The sequence below is a fragment of the Coptis chinensis genome, chromosome 2 (assembly GCF_015680905.1).
Source record: "Coptis chinensis isolate HL-2020 chromosome 2, ASM1568090v1, whole genome shotgun sequence".
Taxonomy (NCBI): Eukaryota; Viridiplantae; Streptophyta; class Magnoliopsida; order Ranunculales; family Ranunculaceae; genus Coptis; species Coptis chinensis.
In genome coordinates, this window is record NC_141457.1 from 105752400 (window position 1) to 105764394 (window position 11995).

Consider the following 11995-nt stretch of genomic DNA (forward strand, 5'->3'; position numbering starts at 1 on the left):
GAAGATTTACAGGCTCTTTGGAATCCTGGTGTGGAGGTTTATGATGCCTACAAGCAAGAATCTTTTACATTAAGGGCTGTTCTACTGTGGACGATCAATGATTTTCCTGCTCTTGGAAATTTAGCTGGGTGTAGTGTCAAGGGATATCTTGCTTGTCCAATATGTGGTGAGAAAACTGATTCTACAAGATTGAAACACTCGAATAAAAACATATATCAGTCCCATAGAAAGTTCCTTCCAAAAAATCATCGTTATCGAAGGCAAAGGAAGGCATTTAATGGTCAGCAAGAGTTAAGATCACATCCAGACCCGTTAACTGGAGAGGTGATTTCAGAGAAGCTCAAAGGGATGAAAGTTAGATGGGGGAAACCAAAGCTGGTGATTCCAAAGCCAAAAACATCAAGAAAGAAGTCAAAGGCATCCAATGAAGAGTCACAAACACGAGAGAAGCAGCCTAGCACTTCTGATGAGAATGAAAGTGGTAAATATTGGAAGAAGGGATCCATATTTTTTGAGCTTGAATATTGGGAATTCTTAATTGTGCGACACAACTTGGATGTCATGCATATTGAGAAAAATATTTGTGATAGCATCATCGGCACACTACTTAACATTAAGTACAAGACAAAAGATGACCTCAAAAGTCGCTTAGACCTCTTAGAAATGGACATGAGGAAGGAACTAGCACCAGAGAAAAGGGGAAATAAGACTTATCTTCCACCAAAGATGTCATCGTTATCTAGAGATGAGAAAGTAGCGGTTTGCAACACTTTGCGTGAACTCAAAGTGCGGATGGATATTCTTCACATTTTAGACACCGGCGTGTCGATGCAAGATCTAAAAGTGTATGGTCTCAAGTCTCATGATCACATATTGATGCAAAGAACTTCTTCCTGTGGCAATAAGATCGGTGTTGCCAAAGCACGGAGGTATACCATCACTCGGTTGTGTTTCTTTTTCAACTCTCTTTGCACCAAAGTAGTGGATGTGTCCAAATTAAAGGAAATTCAAGACAATTTGGGCCTCACTTTATGTCTACTGGAAATGTACTTTCCACCATCGTTCTTTGACGTCATGGTGCATCTATCTGTTCATCTTATAAGGGAGGTTGAGCTTTGTGGGCCAGTATTCTTTCGTTGGATGTATCCATTTGAGAGGCAAGTACATAAAGAATTGAATTAACTACTTTCAATAATTCAGTAAAGCTTCATCAATTTGATTGTTTGTTTGTTTGTTTGTATTTTCTCTTTTTTTGTTACTTTTTGAATATTAGGTTCATGAAAATACTAAAGGGCTACGTGCGGAATTGAAATCGTCCAGAAGGATGCATTGCTGAAAATTATATCCTTGAAGAAGTTGTTGAGTTTCTTAGCGAGTACTTATCTGGAGTGAATGCAGTGGGAGTCCCATCAGTTAGAAACATGGATACTAATGATACAGAGAAAGAAAATACAATTTCTAAGGGAAAGCCTTTTGGTGGTATGAATGTTGTTGAAGTCGACGAGAAGACTTGGGAGCAAGCTCATCAATGTGTTTTGGCAAACACTAATGATGTTCAACCTTATATCGAGTACGTTAGTATAGGATTTTGTTTTTCCTTATTTCACCTAGACAGATAATGGTGACCAAGCTTTTTTCTTAACTTGATAGGAAGCATATGGAACACCTAAAGCTTACTTATCTTCGTAAGTCAGCCAAATGGTATCAAGATGATCACACTCGCACATTCATTTATTGGATTCGTCAAAGGGTAAGATTATCTGAAATTATTTTACATCTAATACAACTTTGCTAAATTCGACTAAGATTCTTGGAGAACTTGGATAATCAAAGGTTAAGGAGGAGGCAAAGCAGTTACGGTAACAAACTTTCAAACACCACGAAAGTTATAGCTCAAGGACCTCGTCGAGGCGTTCTAAAGTGTTTAGGCTATGTTATTGGTGGATACCGTTTTCATCTGAAGGATCATGAAGCTTCACTAGTAAACCAAAATAGTGGTGTGGGTTTAATGGAGACAACAAATTGCAAATTTCTAGTGCCAAGGATAAGAACCCCGTTGTTTCATAAATGGGTTACTCTGATTGTTATAAGCGAGATATGGTGCTTTCGACTATATCGGTACTCAAAGTCCCAGTATTTAAGTGTGACTGGGTTGACAACAGAAATGGCATCAAAGTAGACGATTTGGGTTTCACTTCTATTAACCTTGGTAGAATTGGACATAAGGAAGACCCTTTTGTGATGACCTCTCAGGCCAAGCAAGTCTTTTATGTACCTGACCAACTCGATCCAAAATGGTCAATAGCTTTGAGGACTCCTGAAAGAGACTACCTTGAGGAAGGGAATGAGGATGAGCTAGATCATACAAGTAGTAAAGTCTTTCCAGATGTCGACTTCCTTAGTTCAGGTGCATCAGTATCATCTTATGCGCGTGTAGATTGTGAGGGGACTTATGTCGACCCTACCTCTAACGATTAAGTTAGAGCATGTTATGATTTTTTTTCTTTCTATGGGGATGTTTGAACAAGTTTGTTCCTTTATTATTTGACTATTGAATATTGTTATTAAATGTGAATTCATACCTACTTTGATATTTATATTTGCCTTAATACTTTAATTCATGTTATGGATGATCATTTGTCTTATTATTGTTTAATTAATATTGTCCAAGTTATTGATACCTAGCTTATTTCATATGTTGTTATTGGTTAAAGTCTTCATGTCTATACTCGGTATATAGGAAATCAGCATGGATCCAGGAGAGAATTCTGATTCTGATTCAGATATGGGAGTTGACGAGACTTCCGATACACCAATGGAAATTAACAATACACAAGATTCAAGTGTAGAAAGGACAAGAAGAGGAGCAGTTCAATGCAAAAGGGTAACAAAAATGAGAGAGGGTGAACTATTAAATGTTCAATACAATGAAGATGGTCAACGTATAGGGGAAGGTGGAAAGGATTTGGCAAGCTACTCAAGTTTGTTAGTGGAGTCCCGAATCTCTATTGTTGATTATGAAAATTGGCATGCTGTCGGAGATGAAGTGAGAGACTTGTTATGGGATACTATAAAGGTAAATAGCTCCAGTTGTACTATTAATTGTCTAATTAGTCTTAGGTTATTGTAACTTTATAGCTTATTCTTTTTTATAGGCCAAATTCAACTTGATGTAAAGGCGAAAAGAAGGGTGTTGTCTCAGATATTGGTGAGAAATGGAAAGAATTCAAAAGTCGGTTGACTAGGTACTATATCACTCCCTACAAAGACCAACCTGAAAAGCTTTTGAAGCTGCCTAAAAAACACGAGAAAAATATTAGACAGGAAGATTGGGAAAGATTTGTGAAGTCAAGACTGACACCAAAATTTCAGGTTAGGATAACTTATTTTTGTTAGTTTGATTGGTTTTGGATAACTGTATTCATTTATGGTTAACAAGAATTCTATATTCTGATACTTCCTACTGCCTTCTTCTCTAAAACCTCAGCCCATGTGCTCTTACTTTCTGCTGGATTTTCTACCGGGTGCGGGTGTGGGTAGTAATTTGGTAGTCTCTTTAGTCATAGTCTGGGGGCGAGTCTCACGAGTCTAGACGCTTGCTAGATATTCATAGTAATTTGGTAGTCTCTTTAGTAATTTGGTATTCATTTTTGCTTTTTTCATTCTCATTTTCATACTAATGATTAGTAGTTTTTATTTTCTGTCTCTTCGTTCCAAATATAATAGATTCCGTATCCGACCTACTATTTGAGTCGCTCAAGAAAGAATACTCACGGGGGCTAAATATTCGAAATCGTTCAAGAAAGAAAAAGAATACCGTTTCTCATAAGTCTTGAGCGACTTGTAAGCGGCAAGCTAGTAACGAAGTTTTTCTCTTCGTGAAGCTACCCCTAAAAGCAAGTAACTCATAAGCAACCACTCCCTTCCCCACCTATGAGTAAGCTAAAGGTCTTCTTAGTAGAGGAAGTGAAGGTGGCTAGCCTCTAAGGAAGCTAGAGCTAAGAGCTCGTTAGTTAGTGTATGGTATCTCAGTATCTATGAGTTAGTCGCTATCCGTCCGGTCGAATGCAAGAGTCAACTCCGGGAAGCCAAGTGTCTTAGAAGAGTCCATAAAGGTATCCTAATACCTAGTGGCTAGGGCAAGTAGTCCCCATTTGTTATCTACGGGTGAAGCCACTTCAGTTTCGAAGTTTCTCTAGCAAGTTCCAAGTCCCTAGTTTGTAGCCTTAAATGCGAAGTCCGGGTCGAGAAGGAGCTGAAGTCAGGGCATTAAGGAGTTGGTAGCAAGTAAGGAGTTGTTTGTAGCTGCAGCTAAAGGGAAGTCCGTTCAAAGGTGTCAAGATCGATACACGAGAACTTGTTCCGATCAAATGCGTATCTCACACATTCAGGCCATAAAATCGATAGATCGCTGCTCTCCTCTTGAGTGAATGAACTCAAGGGACGAACGAATAGGAGACGCGAAAGATATATTCACTACAAAAAACCTCCGGGTTCGGCTATGTTTTGAGGGACTCGCCAACCCTGCTCTTGTCCAAGAACCATTCCGAGTGGAGCCCGAGGATTCAGGGAAAGTTATCAATATGAGTTATCTTGAAACGACTCGGTACAAGAAGCACCACCGCAGTAGTAATGCGTTGGTTGTCTCACCCTACGGGTGGGACTTACGATATCGCTATCGCCGCCTCATCCGACTCTTTGCGCGAAAGCGGTGCAGAGTTGGAGTTGGCAAGCTAGAAGGTACCTGACTGCGACGGTTAAGCTAAACGGGGGGAATGGGTTCTTGGCGGGGAGAGATGCTTCTTACTAAGTTGCCTTCTCTTTCTCTAAGAACCAATAACCTGGGGTTCTGGGAGGGGTGCAAGGGGGAATTCATAGCTTATAAGCCAGCCAAAGCAAAGAAGAAATTGAATTCTACTATAAAGTGTGGGTAGATGTGGAGGGTAAACATTTCTATAGGATGAAACAAAGGATTTGCAAAGAAAAGTGCTACAACCAGTCCATAAATCGTTAAAGCCTCCATAAAAGCCAAGAAAGAGCACCCGCGTTCGTTCTTTCAGAAGGAGGGATGGAAGGGGGCAGAGCGGAAGGAAGATCTAGATATAGTTCATAAAGTTCCCCACTCCTGCTCGGTTGGAGCGAGCTGCTATGACACCTACCCAATCTTGATGCTTAAAATGAAACCTTCAACAACATTAGAAGAGCCGGTCGTTCTAGCAATGCAAGCGATCAATAAAACCAATCGGCGAGGAATGACCCAGGAGAAACAAGATTCGGCCGGCCTGACTATTCAAGATTCAATTTACTTAGTGAGACAATTGAGGAGCTCAATGATATCTATTATCGACCGACTTTAGGAGGAGGTAACACACGGGCCCTTTGCACTCTACATTTGCTTCTTGTCCATGGCCTACCTTGGGGACAAGCGACGAACCGGTACCTATTAGAATCTCAATAGGAGGAAGTAGAGAGGAACCCTCGATTAGAGACAGAGAATATAGGGAGATCAGGAAGGGAGCACCATATATCACTATGAGTAGGCCATACCCTGTTATAAGTCATCTTCTTTTCCCATTGGTCGGTCCGATCAAGCCAAACAGCCATGCCTAACAAAAAAGTATGCTTTCGGCACAATCGGATTGAGCAACAAGATAGGCAAAAGCAGGAGGAAGACTTTCACTTGTTTATCAAGGAGCAGCTCGACAAAAAGATAGGAAAAGCAATTCCACCAACCCGGTCTAAGCTACAAAGTGGCAACCCGACTAAGTGTAGGTAACCTAGCTAAGCCGTAAGCGGTCGATGCTTCATTGAGTAAGTTCAACTATAAGTTGCTTTCGACTTAGGCATTGTCGTGAAATTCTCCACAGATGCTAGTCTTTGTAACCACCTATTGATTGATTGAACAATTAGTCCCAACAAGCAAGGGATGAGCACTAACGACCAAGAAAAGCGATGCAGCAAAGAAAACTAAAGCTAACGCTATCACGGCTTTCACAAGTAGCCCGCTCATCCCTTGCTTGTTCGTTAGCTATAGGAGAAAGAAAACAGCCCGACATCTATAAGAGTTCGTTGCAGGAACCTATGTCTATTAAGGAGAAACCGATGTAACGAGGTCGAGTCGACCGTATACGACATATTTGGAATATTTTCTGGTACTAGAACAGGGGTAGTTGAGGGACTTGGTAGGTGGTTCTACAACAGAAATTCCTATTGAAGATGCAAATAAACTTAGCTTTTCAGGTTTTAGAATAGCTGTTGTACGAATGTGGACGTCATGAATGAAGGATAAACTCCAATTCTTCTACTATGACATCAGCTAAAAGTTGGATTGATTACAACTTCTTGGGTCAGGGTCTAGAGCTACTTATCGTTCGAAGAACAATTAAGCCTCGTGAGTTGGGGCTGATGATGTTAGCCTTCAGGACAAGCGGACGCTGATCCCTTCGGAGCTGTTCGTAATGGCCTTCACTCTTTCAGGCCAAATGGACCAAAGAGAAAGAGAGTCTTTGTAAAGGTAGTAGAGGCTCTTGTTGATGTGGAAGGGATGGTACTACTTAAGTGACAATGATTTGCCCATAATTTTATGGACAATCAAAATGGAGAACAGAATAGGGGCAAAGTTATAGAAAAGCCGAGTAAATAACTTCCAGTCCTGTATGTTCCTAGTTGCTTGCATCTATCTAGCTCTTAGTGTCCATGGAATGGCATTCCCATTAAAAGCTTTGACTGCTGCATGTGAATCCGCCTCTATTATTATTCTGCTCTTCTTTCTCTATCTTCTTGTTGTAAACATATTACTTCTCTTACAATCTCTTGTTCTTTACCTCTTTCTTTCTCTTGGCTTATTTACTTCCCTTCTCTTAAAATACTTTGTTTTACTAAGTTTCAAAATAGAGTTGAAACAGGGGAATTTGACTTTGATGGAGAAGAGGAATTTTGATTGGAATTTGATGAAGAATATGAAGTGGGGGTGTCTAGTGTTTCACATAAATCATCGGAGTTGCCTTTAGAGTGTCTTAGTGTATCAGGTGTTGGGGTCGGGGATTGCGGTTTGGGCTGGTTGTGGAGAAGTTGCACTAAGCTCAAAAGGTTGGAATTGAGAAGCTGTGAAGGTATTGGAGATGGTAATTCATTTACATCCTTTATAAAGTGTTTAAAAGCTCTACAAGAATTGGAAATTAGAACTTTAGGACTATTGTTGATAGAATTTTATTACTATTAGCTGAACATTGCAGTTCTCTTAATTCACTATTACTCTATGATGGTGGTAGTAGAGAGGGTCTTCATCAGTTTATTAGTTGAAGCAGATCGAATATTCAAAAACTCGGCCTTCGATTGCCTTTAGACCTTGAAAACAATCACCTATTAGCTGTTGTAGAGAATATCAGGGGACTTATAAGTCTTAGACTTGTAAGAATTTGACTGATATTACCCAGTGAAGTCTTCTTAGTATCAAGTCTGTTCTGAACATCAAGTCTTCTTAGTATCCTTAAAGTCCATTCAGAACATCAAGTCTTCTTAGTCTGCTCTACATTACGAACATCAAGTCTTCTTAGTATCCTTAAGTCCGCCGTAGGGCGGTGTGCATCCTACCCTTGGATAGCCAACTGGAAACTTTATTGCCCTTTAAGACCTCTCTTTTCATCTTTGCCTAGTGGAATTTAGTAATTCATGGTCCGATTGGAGTAGTGGACCTATAGACCTTGATAATTTGAATCACACGCATTCTCTCGGCTGTGGAAAATGGAGATGGTGCACGAAAACTTTACATTTCAAACACCGCTTCCACCTTGCGATGAAATAAACAATATAGAAAGCAATCGATTTCTTTCCGAGCACAATCCTCAAGAGATTATGTCTTTGGAAAAACTATTATACACTTAGACCTCTATGTAAACTGTTATACACCAGTCATAATTCCCGGTTGAAAATCCTCAAGAGATTATGTCTTGGAAAGCATTATACACTTTAGACCTCTATGGAAATGAACTGGGAGAAGCCTAATGCTTGATGATTGTTTTTAACATAGGCGCTATTGTATGAAAATGTACCGACTGTAGTTGATTAGCAAGTCCTGGGTCTTGACAAGCTGGCATACACTTGGTTCACAAGTATGAACTCCAAAAAATAGACTTTCTTTTCTCATCTACATGCAAAGGTTAGAGATTTGGGTTATTGGATTACACCCCATTTTTGTGTGTGGTCCTCTTTATCACTTAACCATTAATCTTCCGAGGACTGTTTCTCAAAAAAGAAATAGAAAATTCTCCCCAGTAATTCATGCCCAGTGGAATTCAGTAATTCATGGTCTTGTTGTTAAATATAAGTTGTACAAAATATTTTCCAGAAAATTAGAACTTTAGTAGGTCTCATCCGTTTTGTTTGCTTCAATAATGTTTTTCCCTGAAGTCGCTCTTCCATTATATTCTAAGCTTTAATTAGCTACATGGCCCCAAGCGTAAGCTCACTAAAATTTTGTTTACAACAGAGAACGAAACAAAACTATTATGACGAGTGAGAGTTGGAGCTAGGCAGAGGAGAGTTAGGAGCTATAGTTGCGTCAGTGAAGAGTGAGGAGCTATGGCTTATAGGGAATGGGTAGTGACGTTATGCGGAAAGCTTTGGCTTACCTTTGATTCTCCTTCCAGTTCCGATGAAATCCAGGGCATTGCCAGTTTCAGAGGAAAGGACTTGATAAGAGCCCAAAACTGTAGTTTTAACCCTGTAACAGTCATACTTTTAGACCAATTATGTGAGTAACAATTAAGAGTTAATACTGATTACGTGTTTTTATGCATTTCAGGCTTCAAAGTCCATTATGTGCAGAAATGTGCCACTTTAGCGAGATAAAGGAGCAAAGGTCGGTTGCTAAGGAGTTCCGTGATTAAAGGCCAAGATTCAAGAAGATAAAGCCTTTGTAAAGCCCGGTCAAAAGCTGAAAAGTCGACGCCGGGCGTAAAACAAAGACACAAAGTCGGCAAAACTTCCGAAAGCCGTATCTTTGGACTCAGACCTCAGAATTGGGCCTACCTTATGTCAAAACGACCAGCTCGGAAAGAGATTTCCAATGGTCTAAGTCTTGACCCAATCAGAGGAGTGGAAGTAGACAAAAGGTCTGTTGAAGCCAACTGCAGCTGAAGAGGCCTTTTTGGACTGAAAGAATTGGGTTTTGGGCCTGATTCTCTGGCCCAAAACATGGCTCCAAGCCCATGCACGATTTTTGGATCTGAAAGTATAAAAACAAAAGTTTGACTCTTTGTTAATGGTAGATAGTTAGACCTAGATTAGTTAGCCTCCATTAATTAGTTTTTCATATCTTGTTTTAGATCTAGTTTCATGTTTAATTAATTACTTTAGAACAAAATAGATTATTAATTTAGTATTTGAATCATTGTTTTATTATTCATTAAATTAATAAAATCGTGTTCTTGATAATCTAGTTTCATTTCCATTAATTGTTTAGTTTCAATTCTTAGATTCAATTACTTGTCATTATTAGTTTCAATTAATTCTTGCATGATTAGTTTCCAATTGAGTTTAAATAAGCAAAGTTCAAATCTTTATATCATGTCTTGTTCGAATTTGATTGGGAATGATAGCGTGATGATTCTCGGCTAAACCTCCATTAGAGGGGGTTGAGAAGCCTTTATGAAAGCTTGATTCCGATTATCGTAGAAATTAAATTAAGTAATTTCTTTTCCACTCTAGAAATGATTAGTTCACCATGAGAATGGGTGTAATCGTTCACATGCTAGTTATGAATTGGTAGAAATGCCATGTGTAATTAGGGATTAGGAGTAACCAGATTGTTCTGCGAAGTAGTTCAATTCGGATTACGACGATTCGTCGTTAGTAGATTGAGTTGAGCTAAGGTGGAATCAATCCCCCTCTAACTCCTTATCATAGAATCAACGTAGTATTCTCATAGTTGTTTAAATAGTCGACTAGTTGCATCTTGTGGGTAGTGCATCGTAGTCTAGTTATCATTTCGTAAATTTCTCATTAGACTTTAGTTAAGAGTAATTAGACTAGAAAACACAGCATGCGGAAGGACTAAGAGTGGAACGAATCATCTACTCCACTATATCTCAATAGGATTGAGAGTAGAAATATTTGATAAATATAGGTACGTAATAAAGTTTTAGTTTACTTACGTTTTGAGTTTTATCGTTCATTTCGTAGGTAAACTTTATCATTTTTATGTTTTATCAGGACTTCACCTGCCTTCCCCCTCTGATTTATAACTTTTTGTCGACTTTCAGGAAATGTTCGGAACAAGGATATATAATAGAGCTAAATCTGAGGTCTTGTCAGAGCTTCAGTGACGAGCTAGAGTTGGAGATATGGATAGTGACTGCTATCTTTATATATGCATTCCTTGTAGGGTAGCTACTACTGCTGTGTAAATAGAACCTTCTGCTGCTAGTGCTAAGTAGTGACTTCCTGCCAACATTAAGTCATGAAAATCATTATGACGAGTGAGAGTTGGAGCTAGGCAGAGGAGAGTTAGGAGCTAAGTAGTGACTTCCTGCCAACATTAAGTCATGAAAATGCATATGCCGCCAACATTAAGTCATGAAAATCATGTGACTAAGCATCGAAATGTCTCATTAACTCTTTTGTTCTCCAGTCAACACAATGAATGTTGTCAATATAGGCCCTAACAACATGGCAATCACTGTACGCACAAACCCACCACAGTAAGCACCTTTAAATAGTTGGTCCTCTAAAAATTCTTTACTTGTCTGTTAATAGGAATGTGACCTCCCCAAAATTGTTGCTGTCATAGGATGTCATCTACAAGCGGTATTTTTGCACATCTGAACTCAGCCCCCTTTGATAGTCTAGGATTGTGTGCCAACCTAGGTTGTTAATAGGAATGTGACCTCCCCAAATTGCCTTTGACGTGTGCTGTGATAATTAATTCCTTGACTATTAAAGACATCCAATCACATTAAACCCATATATTGTTTTTTATTCCTAAAGACAACTAATTCCATGTTTTCCAGGAAATTAGCAAACTTAATTCACAGCGGCGAGCAGCAAAAGTATATAACCACAGGACGGGCAAGACGGGATTTGCTGATATTGGAGAACAATTGGTGAGTACATTGTCTGTCTCAACATTTATACATGTAGGCACTTGTTAATTTGTTTGGGTATGATAAACCTTCAACAAAGAGTTTTGAAGACATGCATCGTATTAACCCTGTCGTTTGCGTGATTATTTTGTAACCATAGAAAAAAGAGTTGGGACCATCCTTTAATGGAAAAAATTGAAGGCCTTCAATATGGAAAAGAGCTTACTCAAAAAAAGGAAAATATATTGAAGTAGCTACGGAAAGAGTGGCTGAAAAGATTGTAAGTTTTCTAATCATTTATTATTATGTTTTAATGTTAGACATGAATGCTTATTGTGATTTGGATTTGCTAAATCCTTGTTTACTTCAAAACTTAATTGAAGGATGTGCTGACTAAGGAAGTAGAGGAGGGAAAGGTAGTTATTGAAGGAAGTAAAGACATCTTAACTCTAGCATTGGGCACACCCGAGCATCCTGGTCGCACTCGAGCAGTTGGAAAGGGGATCACCCCCACCACATATTTCCATGTTAACAAACGTGGCTCAAAGGAACATGTTACAAAGTTGGAATCAACAATTCAAGAGCAACAAGACCAAAACTACCGTCTTTAGGAAGACGTTAGGTTGCTGTTGGATAGAGTCAGAAGGTTGGAGGACAAAGATAACTCCTTACCATCTGAAAAAATCTCTTCAAACAGCAATACGAGTGTCAATATTGATCGACGATACACTCATCCGCAAACATCAATCTGGTAGACTAGTAAAAATGCTGCGACAAGTAAGTTACTACTGTGAGTGTTTTTTTTTTTTTTATTGGTAACCTGCCATCTATTTGTGCATCATTCATCGTTGCATCTAGTGTTTGTGCAACAACAGTTTGACCCAACCATTTTATGCATTTTGACCTTCTAACTA

At 39.1% G+C, this 11995-nt stretch overlaps 1 long non-coding RNA gene across 1 annotated transcript; it reads left to right on the forward strand.

Moving 5' to 3' along the window:
* Window positions 1-6911: 6911 nt before the first annotated feature.
* LOC147520071 (uncharacterized) lies at window positions 6912-11673 on the forward strand. Its single transcript, XR_015214368.1, has 4 exons — window positions 6912-7124; window positions 11010-11102; window positions 11242-11361; window positions 11465-11673. It is a non-coding gene; the product is annotated as an uncharacterized LOC147520071 (long non-coding RNA).
* The last annotated feature ends 322 nt before the right edge of the window (window positions 11674-11995 follow it).